We start from the raw sequence: 11,340 nt of genomic DNA on the forward strand, positions 1-11,340 counted from the left end.
TGCAGACTTTGTCGAGTTGTCACACAGGCAAGCTTTTTGCGTTCAATGTCTCTGTGACAAATAAATAGGGCTCACCTACTGGTCAGGCCAAACCCCAAAGTCAAGTTGTTGAAGGGCCATGGGTGCAGGCTTTGTCCAGTCATTATTAGTACAACCTTTAAGCATTCAAGGTCACTGTGACCTTGTCTTTTGACCCAATGACCCCTTAAATCAATAGGGTCATCTAATAGTCAGGATTAGCCTCCAGGTTGAGTTTCAGGGCCATAGGTGCAGGCATTGTCAACTTATCAGTCAGACATGCTTTGACACCTTCCTGTTCAAGGTCACTGTGACCTTTGACCATATTACCCCTAAAATCAAAAGGCAGTCATCTACTGGTTAAACCAAACTTTCATGTCAAGTTTGACAATAGGTCTAGGAATTGTAGAGTTATCACCCGGAAAAGCTTTGGTCTACTGTCAGACAGACGGACGTAGCAGCCAACATGTGCAAAGCAATATACTCCTCTTCTTTGAAGGGGGCATAATAAATTCAAATTTATTAAATATTTTTGTTTATTATGTTAATTAACTTACACTACATACAACAAGTTCCATTTTGATATTTTCGAATGCTCATTTATACATGTACATGGGTTTTGATCTGACTATGAACATGAAACTACATAATGATGTTCCCTCCTATCAATTCTAAATTTAAATAACCATGAGGGAAAAAAACATGTTTTCACTGCACCATGAATAAATATGTCAAACAAAATTAATGTCAAGTTATTCAAGATTAATTTAACACTGTTCTTTTGATGATTTCCGTGCATTCCTGACTGCAGGTTTTTCCCATTTTTCCACACAGTTATTTCATATTGGCCTTACAAGGTCAGATCTTGAGATGGGTCTTCATTGCTGGACACTATCTCTTTATTTCCACAGAAAACACACTGGTGCAAGTTTCACTGCAACAACTGCAAAAAAAGTTATATTATATTCTAACTGAACTCTGCATCAATATTCAATTATATTTTATTGGATTTAAAAAATGTCTTTGTTTTAAAGGGTTCATATAAATTAATGCATTTTTTTTTTCAATTTAATCCATTATCATGCTGGACTCTTTGACATTGATGGTTTAAACAAAGAAGGCATATGATTTGTGTACAGATTAAACATTATTAATTATAAATATATTCTTTAATAAATAGACAAGTGGCAACAATTTCCCCAGTTAAAAAGTTCACATTTGCATATCTGCAGATTAATCAATTGCATTTCTTTTGCTTTGATCATTTAAGTCAAATGAGTTAGATATGATAATGCATTAAAATAAGAAATATATTATTGGGCATCAAATTATAGTGTGTGCCTTCAATCTAGAAATAAATTTCTTCTCAACATATGCTAAATTATAAAAAATAATGATTATTCAGGATAATCTGCACATATAGGATAAGTTGAGTTGAGTTGGGTTTTACGGCATCGCAAGACTGTATAGGTTATATGGCGCCATTCAGGCAGGAAAAAACTTGTTGGATCCACATTGGACACATACTTTTCAAGAATTAGATTGGAAACAAATATTTTTGAAGTATTTTTGGCAAAAAAGGGCCGTAACTCCTAAATGACTAAAGCGATTTCCATGACTATCGAACTTGATCAAGATATTATGGTCACAAACATGTGTTTAAAGTTTGGTGAGGATTGGACAAACAGTTTTCAAATTAGATTGGAAACATATATTTTTGAAGTATTTTTGGCAAAAAAGGGCCGTAACTCCTAAATGACTAAAGCGATTTCCATGACTATCGAACTTGATCAAGATATTATGGTCACAAACATGTGTTTAAAGTTTGGTGAGGATTGGACAAACGGTTTTCAAGAATTAGATCGGAAACAATCTTCGGGACGTACGTACGTACAGACAGACAGACGTACGTACGGACAAGGGCAACCCTATATGCCGCCACTTTGTGGGGGCATAAAAATATATAAACCAAGATTTTGATTATGACATACCTGCATAGTTAGTGGTCTCCATAACTGCTCAGAAATGCTCCCTATGACAAACTAAGTGCTAGTGTATGGCTGGGGAATAGTGCTGCTCCAACCAATAGCGCAATTCTTCCTACAGGTGGACCAGCTCCTCAATATGGTTTCTGTCATGGCAATGATAACAGTATGTAACATGCCCTTTTCTATTTTCCAGAAAATGAATCCTCCAATCTAAATTACAAATTTAAGAACAAATTTATACATATGCAAGTGTAATGTTGTTAAAAACAAACCATTTAGGTGCAACAAAACTATCATATTTTAGGTGAGAATTGAGACAAATCAAAACATTTAGTCATTTAAAGCTGCACTCTGACAGATTTACTGTTCTTACAACTTTGGCATTTTTTGTCTTGGAATGACCTATTTTTTGCTTAAATATCTGCAAACCAGTGATATAAGACTACTGACAAAATATTACATTGCAGACTTCCATATTTCAGGTCGAAATCTAAGGTTTTATGGCTTAAAGCGTTACTAACGATTTAAGAAAAATGCATAAAACATTTTGAACTTAAATATAAACATTTTCTGACTACCGGGTAATTTATTGTCAGCAATCTTATATGAATGGTTAACATGCATTTTCACATAAATTGGCCCATTCCAAGACAAAAAATAAACAAGAGATGTTTGTCAAACATTATGCCCCCCCCCCCCCCCTGAGCGCCATGTTGTAAGGATTATATGGACAATTGAATGAAATATGCATGGACCGAAATGACAGCTGATTTGTTGCTGTTTTAAGATTATGACCATTAAAGTGTGAGGATAAAGTGTGTTATGACCGTCATGACCTTTGACTCTATGAACTCAAAATCCAGAGTCATCAGCTGGTCACCAGAAACCTAAATGTCAAGTTTGAGGGCCATGGGTGCAGGCATTGTCAAGTTATCACAAGACAAGTTTTTTTCGTTCAAGGTCACTGTGACCTTGACCTTTGACCCGATGACCCCTTAAATCATAAGGGGTCATCTACAAGTCAGATGCAACTCCAAGTCAAGTTTGAAGGCCATGGGTTCAGGCATTGTTGAGTTATCACTCGGACAACCTTTTACCATTCAAGAACACTGTGACCTTGACCGTTGGCTCTATGAATCCTAAAATCAATAAGGGTGATCTACTGGTCAGGCTTAACATCCATGTCAAGTTTAATGATCATAGGTTCAGGCATTGTTGAGATATCAGGGGGGGAAGATTTGTTAACTTTTTTGCGTTAAAGGTTACTGTGACATTGACCTTGGCCTGATGACCCCCATAGTCGATAGGGGTCATCTACTGGGCAGGCCCAACCTTCAGGTCAAGTTTGATGACCATAGGTCCAAGAATTGTTGAGTTTGCTTTCAAGGTCACTGTGACCTTGACCTTTGACCCCTAAAATCATAAGGGGCCATCTACTGGTCAGGCCCAACCTCCATGTCAAGTTTGAGGGCCATGGGTGCAGGCATTGTTGAGTTATCACTTGGACAACCTTTTATCATTCAAGGTCACTGTGACCTTGACCTTTGGCCCAATGACCCCTAAAATTAATAGGGACAATCTTCTGGCCAGGCTCAACCTCCAAATCAAGTTTGAGGGCCATGGGTGCAGCCATTGTCAAGTAATCACTCGGATAACCTTTTACCATTCCAGATCACTGTGACCTTGACCTTTGGCCCAATGACCCCTTAAATCAATAGGGACCATCTTCTCGCCAGGCCCAACCTCCAAGTCAAGTTTGAGGACCATGGGTGCAGGCATTGTTGAATTATCAATCGGACAACCTTTTACCATTCAAGGTCACTGTGACCTTGACCTTTGGCCCAATGACCCCCAAAAACAATAGGGGTCATCTATTGGTCAGGCCCAACCTCCAAGTCAAGTTTGAGGGCCATGGGTGCAGGCATTGTTGAGTTATCAATCGGACAACCTTTTACCATTCAAGGTCACTGTGACCTTGACCTTTCGCCCAATGACCCCCAAAACAAAAGGGGTCATCTACTGGTCAGGCCCAACCTCCAAGTCAAGTTTGAGGGCCATGGATGCAGGCATTGTTGAGTTATCACTCGAACAACCTTTTACCATTCAAGGTCACTGTGACCTTGACCTTTGACCCATTGAGCCCAAAAAACAATAGGGGTCAGCTACTGGTCAGGCCCAACCTCCAAGTCAAGTTTGATGGCCATGGGTGCAGGCATTGTTGAGTTATCACTCGGACAAGCTTTAAAATTATTTTACCATTAAAGGTCACTCTGACCTTGACCTTTGACCCGATGACCCCCAAAATCAATAGGGGTCATCTACTGGTCAGGCCCAACCTTCATGTGAAGTTTAATGACCATACGTCCAGGAATTGTCGAGTTATCACTCGGACAAGCTTTGGTCTACCGACGGACCGACCGACCGACCGACATACGGACATGCCTGTGCAAAGCAATATACCCCTCTTCTTCGAAGGGGGGCATAATAAAGTAGTCAAAATGTTCAATCTGTGAGAGTGCTCAGCCTGCTGCACTCTCAGTCACAGATTGAATGTTTTGACAACTTCTTTTACTTTTTGGCTTGGAATAAGCTAATGAAAAGCAGTATGAAAACTGATGATATAAGACTGCTGACAAAAGATATGATCATGTTTTTTTTTATATTTACATTTGTGACTAATTGTTTTATGGTTAAAAGCATTACTAACGCTTTACTAATAATGAGATTTTTGGCATAGAACACCATCTTTTGATAGTATTAAAATAAGAAATCAGCGTTCCAATATTTTCACTTGTCTTTTTTGACTGAATTAATATAAGAAAGCAGCGATCTACTTTTTCCAGTTGTCTGTTATGACCAGTGTTCAGAAATTCGCATAAAATAATTCATTACAATATCAAGAAATAAAAAAAGAGTTAGTAAAACAGTCAATCTGTGAGAGTGCAGCTTAAACATTTAAAGTGATATGCATTATCAGCCAAGTGCAGACCTATTCACATCCTGGCTACACAACCAGTACATTCATCAGCTTTACTGATTCGAACCAGGCACATTTATATTGGAAGACTAGCATTTTACCAATCTGTGCTGGCCAGTAAAGTTCTCATTTAAAAATTAGAATTCAAAATGTATATACCTTAGTTCATTTTTTGCCAACTCTGTTTCAACTGAACTTCCTAAATGAATGAGAAGTTTCAAAAAATAATTACAATATCTCAGCAAATACCTGCATTTATGTGTTTCTTGTGCAATCTGTCAGCTTTGGTAGGCTCATGTTTCATTTTGTCCATCTCAATACTAATAATCTTCTAGGCTGATGTATTGCAATCCGATTTTTAAGTCAGGTCAGGCAGCCATTTCAGCTTTGTTCCAGTTGATTGTATCAGATGATGTTAACAATACTAGCCTTGTATCCAGGCACTTCTCAATCTGAAAGTTTACAAAAGAACATGGCCTGTAATATTTAATAAAAAAATTATAATCGTCAACCCCTTGATGATGGGTTCTAAAGTAAACCTGTGAGAAAAGATGCTACTGGTATGGTAACCCACGACCATGTGAGCACTTGCATGGAGATCTGTCAAACTGAGCTAACCGGGTAACTGATTTTTAGGCAGTTCCCAGCTTGGCTCTACAATTGACAGGTGCATTATACATTATAAAGAAAATAAATCAAACACTTGAAGCACTAGTCCAAATAATAGTAATTTGACTGATCTTTTTACAAATTTTGAAATGGCATATCCTTTACATACATTTTTTGTTGTACCAAAAGTGGGTAGCTGTTCCGATTGGGATTCAGGTCAGATAATTATCTAAAATATGAGTTATGTACACAAAAAATAAAATGCGACGAATTATTATGAGTTTGATGAGTATTTTCCTTCATTTCATACTGTCAAAACATAATGATATAAACTGTTATACATGAAGAGCACCTGCAAGGCTGCGGTACAAAGATTTACAACAATCGGAGCCTCTTGGCCATGGTCAAGTTGTTAAAATTATATATACAAAAGGTGACTGGTCTATCTCGAAGTTAACCTGAGATGGTCCAGTTGCTATGCTAGGTAAAATGGTTGTGTTTAAATGCATTAAATGCTTGTTTTGTGAAAAAAATCTTTGCACTTACATGGTTATAACTAAATTACGAATATAAACCTTTAATATCTATATCAAACATATAATACTTATCTAACTACGATTTCAATATCTTTCAACCCCCCCCCCCCCCCCACCTGTTTTGCACAAACCCGATTAGACGTAAGGGATTGTAAGAATCCCATATAACACGTCTATTTTTTTAGACTTTTGAAGCACATATGTTCTTTTTTGATGGTTGAGACGTTTCAGGTTAGACAACATTTAACTAGAAATGTGTCCATAGGACACGGATGCCCCCACTTCGATTTTTTGTCACAGAAAATAAGCCATAATGATTATTCAGGATAATCTGCACATATAGGATAAGTTGAGTTGAGTTGGGTTTTACGGCATCGCAAGACTGTATAGGTTATATGGCGCCATTCGGGCAGGAAAAAACTTGTTGGATCCACATTGGACACATACTTTTCAAGAATTAGATTGGAAACATATATTTTTGAAGTATTTTTGGCAAAAAAGGGCCGTAACTCCTAAATGACTAAAGCGATTTCCATGACTATCGAACTTGATCAAGATATTATGGTCACAAACATGTGTTTAAAGTTTGGTGAGGATTGGACAAACAGTTTTCAAGAATTAGATTGGAAACATATATTTTTGAAGTATTTTTGGCAAAAAAGGGCCGTAACTCCTAAATGACTAAAGCGATTTCCATGACTATCGAACTTGATCAAGATATTATGGTCACAAACATGTGTTTAAAGTTTGGTGAGGATTGGACAAACGGTTTTCAAGAATTAGATCGGAAACAATCTTCGGGACGTACGTACGTACAGACAGACAGACGTACGTACGGACAAGGGCAACCCTATATGCCGCCACTTTGTGGGGGCATAAAAATGCAAAATAATTTTAGTGAATAATCAGCTCTGAATTGAAAGTAACATGAAGATGTTGTAGGATTTGCCATATTTATATAATGTAAATATATGTATATTTTTATTTTTTTTGAATCGTAAAAAGAGTCCGTCAATGTACAAATATTTAGACTAAGAGATGTGGATCAGCTAGATGTACCTTCTAGTCCAAATAATTGTACGTTGACAGATTTTTTAACGATTTTTGACACAACAAATCCTTCACGTACAAATTGTTTTGTACGACAAGTGGGTAGTTATTCCGATCGGGATTCCGGGGTTAAAGCATATTGCGTCTATAACATTTCATAAAAACAAGAAATATTACCAGATAATGTTATTTTATATAAATTCCGTAACCAAAAAGTAATATCCAGCAAATAATTATGAGTGTGATAGTTTTTTCTTCATTTCATTCTGTCAAAACATAACAATATATACATGAAGGGCACCTGCAAGGCTGCAGTTCACAATTTTACAACAATCGGAACATTTCGGCCATCAATTATAACAACTCACCATCTTCTGTAAGCTTCGAGATAGTCAATACCTGTTGGATACTGGCCTAGGTGTTCCCATTTTTCGGCCATGGCCGAGTTGTTACGATTGTATAATCTCGAAGCTTGTCGGAGGTGGCTGAGTTATTACGATTGGGTCAAGTTGTTCTGCTTGGCATAATTGTTGTCTGTGTCAGTCAACTTTCCTTTCAATGGAAAGGTAAAAACTGTGTTTTAATGCAATAAATGCTTTTTTTGCAAAATAGCTTTGCACTTCCATGGTAAAATATGAATATAAACCTTAAATATCTATTTCAACCATAAAATACTTCATTTAATACAATTTCAATATCTCTCAAACACTCCCGCCTTTTGCACAAACCCGTTTAGACGTAAAGGATTGGAAGAATCCCGTATAACACGTCTATTATTTCAGACTAATGTACATGTACCTTCGTGTCCGAAATCGATCACTTCCTAGCAGCTCATTTCTGGATTGTCTCCATCTAAATTTAACATTCTTAGACGCATACATTGATGCCATTTTTTTTCGATTGATGTTGAAGCAATAACACTAAATACAGGTCGGTTATTTTGTTGAGGAACGTGTTCGAAGCAACATTCAATTTCATTTCCGCATAATCGCCGCCATATGTTGTTGTTGTTGTTATTGTAGATTCCTCCGCTAGTTGATCGGAGCACCCTATCGGAATAGGTAATGTTGGTTGCTGCTGTTGAATAAGATCCGTTACAGTACTAGTCACACTACACTAGCTACGTAAAACTGAAAAACATTGTTTAAAACTGATTAACAGATATGTACATACACGTAGTAACGTTTGACGATATATTTATCGACACATAAGTCTAGAGCCACTACACAGTAACCATATAAGTCTATCCCTCTTGTGGGCATGGTATGGTATAATACTATGGCTAAGTATACGATAATAAGCCTGATAATATCAGCTGGCAGCAAATAATAATGTTCAGACTAGCAGTTGAGAAATTGAGTGATGAATAGAGCAGTTTTCCTGGCGCGAGACAGTTCAACTATGGGGGCTGGCACTGCTGTTTCTTCAGTATAAAGTTCCTAGCAGAATGCAGGTCATACACTAGCTGTCTGCTAATTCTCTCTACTTGCAATAGAGTTTCACTGTTGTTGCCAATAGTGTCTCTAATGGTTGGGGCGGAGCAGTCAAGAATACACTGAGTAAGGAGTGTTGGGTTATTTGTAATGGTATCGCTAACCTTAATGTTAAGTTCATTTGTCAGGGTATGGGCAAGACGTATAATGTGTTTTTGCCGGGCATGTTGCAGTGATAAGCACTGCGTGAGAAAATGTTCCCTATCTTCAGGGCCAAGGTTGCATAGGGTACAGGTTGGGTTAACCAAGTGTTGATTAAATTTGTGTTTGTTTGCTTGCAAAGTGTACGTGCCAGTGAGTACCCGTGCCTTGACCACAGCCTCTTTGACTTGCCGAGGGTTCGTCTCGATCGAGGACCACAATTGGTGTGGGTTTGAAATTGGGTCTTTTTGTATTGAGTAAAATTTCAGTGAAGATTTGCTTTGTTTATCTTCTCCCCATTGTTCTGCCCAGTAGTTGTTGACTGCTAGATTGATTTTCTCCTTCCATTCATCACGGGTGGGAGGTCTGTCTAGAAGATCATAGGCAGAAGGTAAGTTGTATTTGCTCAGTATGCGCCGTATATTCATGAACCAGCTGTGACTATCGGCCTGTTTGATGGCTAATTGTCTCCTGGCAATCTCGTACTCGGCTGTATCTGGGTTTCTTAGGATGCTGCCGAATAGTGTCAGGGCGTTGATGTCTATCTGTGTTGAAATAGGTGTCGCACCAATTAATGAATATACGGCAGCGGATGAACAACGGTCCGGCAGGTATTGGATTTGCCTCATTAGCTTCGCCTCATAGCTTGCTAGTTGATTGAGGTCTTTCTGTGTTAAGTGGATTGTCTCTAAGCCATAGATGATTCTGGGTCTGGCAAAAGTGACGTTCATGTGTAGGGATATTGTGGGGTTTATGCCATTTCTTCCATGCAGGCCTGCCCCCATCAGCGAATACATTGCTCTCCTTCCAGTGCCAATTCTGCATGTGATATTCTGTTGTTGTTTATGGTGTCGCAGGATACCAAGGTGGGTGGTACTTTCGGTTTCGTGAATAGTACTGTTACCGATGTCCCAATGTTGTGGTTCCCTTTTTTTGTCGGAGTTGTATATGACAATTTCGCTTTTCGTTGTGTTTATGTTGGCCCTATCTTTGCTATTAAATTTGTGGACCAGCTGGAGTGCTGCTGTGAGGTCTGCCGGATTTGTAGAGAGTAGAGCAATGTCGTCTGCAACTGTTGGGGCGCCTGCATATGTAGTGCCAATTTTTGCGCCTATTCTGTTGTGGTCCAGCGACTCTAATAATCCATTGTTGAAGGTTTTGTACAGGATAGGTGATAATTTTGCGCCTTGTCTAATACCTTGTTGTACAGAGAAGGGATCACTTATGTTACCCTGTCATTTCACTTTTGTAGGAGCATTGGTTTGTAGGTCTCTTATGATCATCCATATATCGAGGGGAAGGTTATTGTGGTATAGTTTTCTGAAAAGCCCATCATGCCAAACAACGTCGAAGGCCTTTTCTGCATCCAGCGTAGCGAGGGCCAAGGGGGTTTTGTTGACCATAGCCTCGTTTATGCATTCGGTGACAATCAATGCGGCGTTGTTTGGCGATGTGTTTTCGGTGAAGCCTCTTTGCAGTCTATTTATGGTCGGGTTGATGCATTGCTTGATCTCAGGTTCTAAGGTGTTTTCTAATATTTTACTTAACACGGTCGTGACAGTAATGCCTCTGTAGCTATTTGTAAGTCTTTGGTCTTTGTTTTTCTTTGGGACAGGGGTAAGAATTCCTTCTTTAATTGACTTGGGAACCGTTCTGCTGGTAATAATGTTGTTGATGATTCGAGTGACGTATTTGACAACTGCTTGGCTGCTAAGCTTGAAATGTTCAGCTGTCAGACCCCTAGCGTCTGCTGCCTTATTGTTTTTTAACTGACTAATGGCCTTTTCTACTTGTTGTGTAGTTCGACATTGGGTAGTAGCATCTTTATTTTCGATAAGGTCTTCAATGCAGAGCATTTCCAGTTCAACAGTTCTTTTAAAAGTGTTGTCATAATGTGGTCGGCAAGATGGAGTAGCCAGGGTATTAAAATGTTCTTTCCAGGTATCTAGGATTTCGGATTCTGAGGTGACCAGTCCACTGTCAGTGAGCAGGGTCTCAGTATGGTGCTGTGGCTGGCTTCTTTGTTTGTTTATTAGTTTGAAGAAGGCTTTTGAGTCAACATTATGGCTTTCCATAATTTCTTCATACAGTGAATTACGTTTATCTGCTGCATGTTGACGTTGGGCTCGTCGTAGATATTTCTTATTATTGTGCATCTCAGAGTAGAGATTGTTGCTAGTGTCCCCCCCATCCTTCCATCTACCAAAGGCTACCTTGGCTCTGCGGCTGGCTGCCTGGATCTCAGGGCTCCAGATGCCTTTGCCTCTGGGTTTACTTGTGGGTTTCTGGTGGCCTGGGATAGCCTCGTTGTTTGCAGAATGGAGAACGTTTTCCAGGTGAATTATATCTAGTTCTATTAGGCTTGGGCTTGATGAAGGTATTGAGATTCTCTCAGTATTCAGCAGGTTTTCGGTTACATTTTGGTAGGTGCTTTTGTGGCATTTGTGCCATTTTGGCTTTCTCAGATTTGAATTGGTCAACTTTTTGTTGCTGTGGTTGTTGCTAAGGGTACATGGTACAGAACAGAG

General features: G+C 38.8%; 1 long non-coding RNA gene across 1 annotated transcript; it reads right to left on the reverse strand.

The window, feature by feature from the left end:
- Positions 1-536: 536 nt before the first annotated feature.
- Positions 537-7,500, reverse strand: LOC128214692 (uncharacterized). The gene is made up of 4 exons (XR_008257962.1): positions 7,356-7,500; positions 5,233-5,435; positions 2,010-2,216; positions 537-961 (listed from the first exon to the last, which is right to left on the reverse strand). It is a non-coding gene; the product is annotated as an uncharacterized LOC128214692 (long non-coding RNA).
- Between the last annotated feature and the right edge of the window lie 3,840 nt (positions 7,501-11,340).

Source organism: Mya arenaria, chromosome 13 (genome assembly GCF_026914265.1).
Source record: "Mya arenaria isolate MELC-2E11 chromosome 13, ASM2691426v1".
Classification (NCBI taxonomy): domain Eukaryota; kingdom Metazoa; phylum Mollusca; class Bivalvia; order Myida; family Myidae; genus Mya; species Mya arenaria.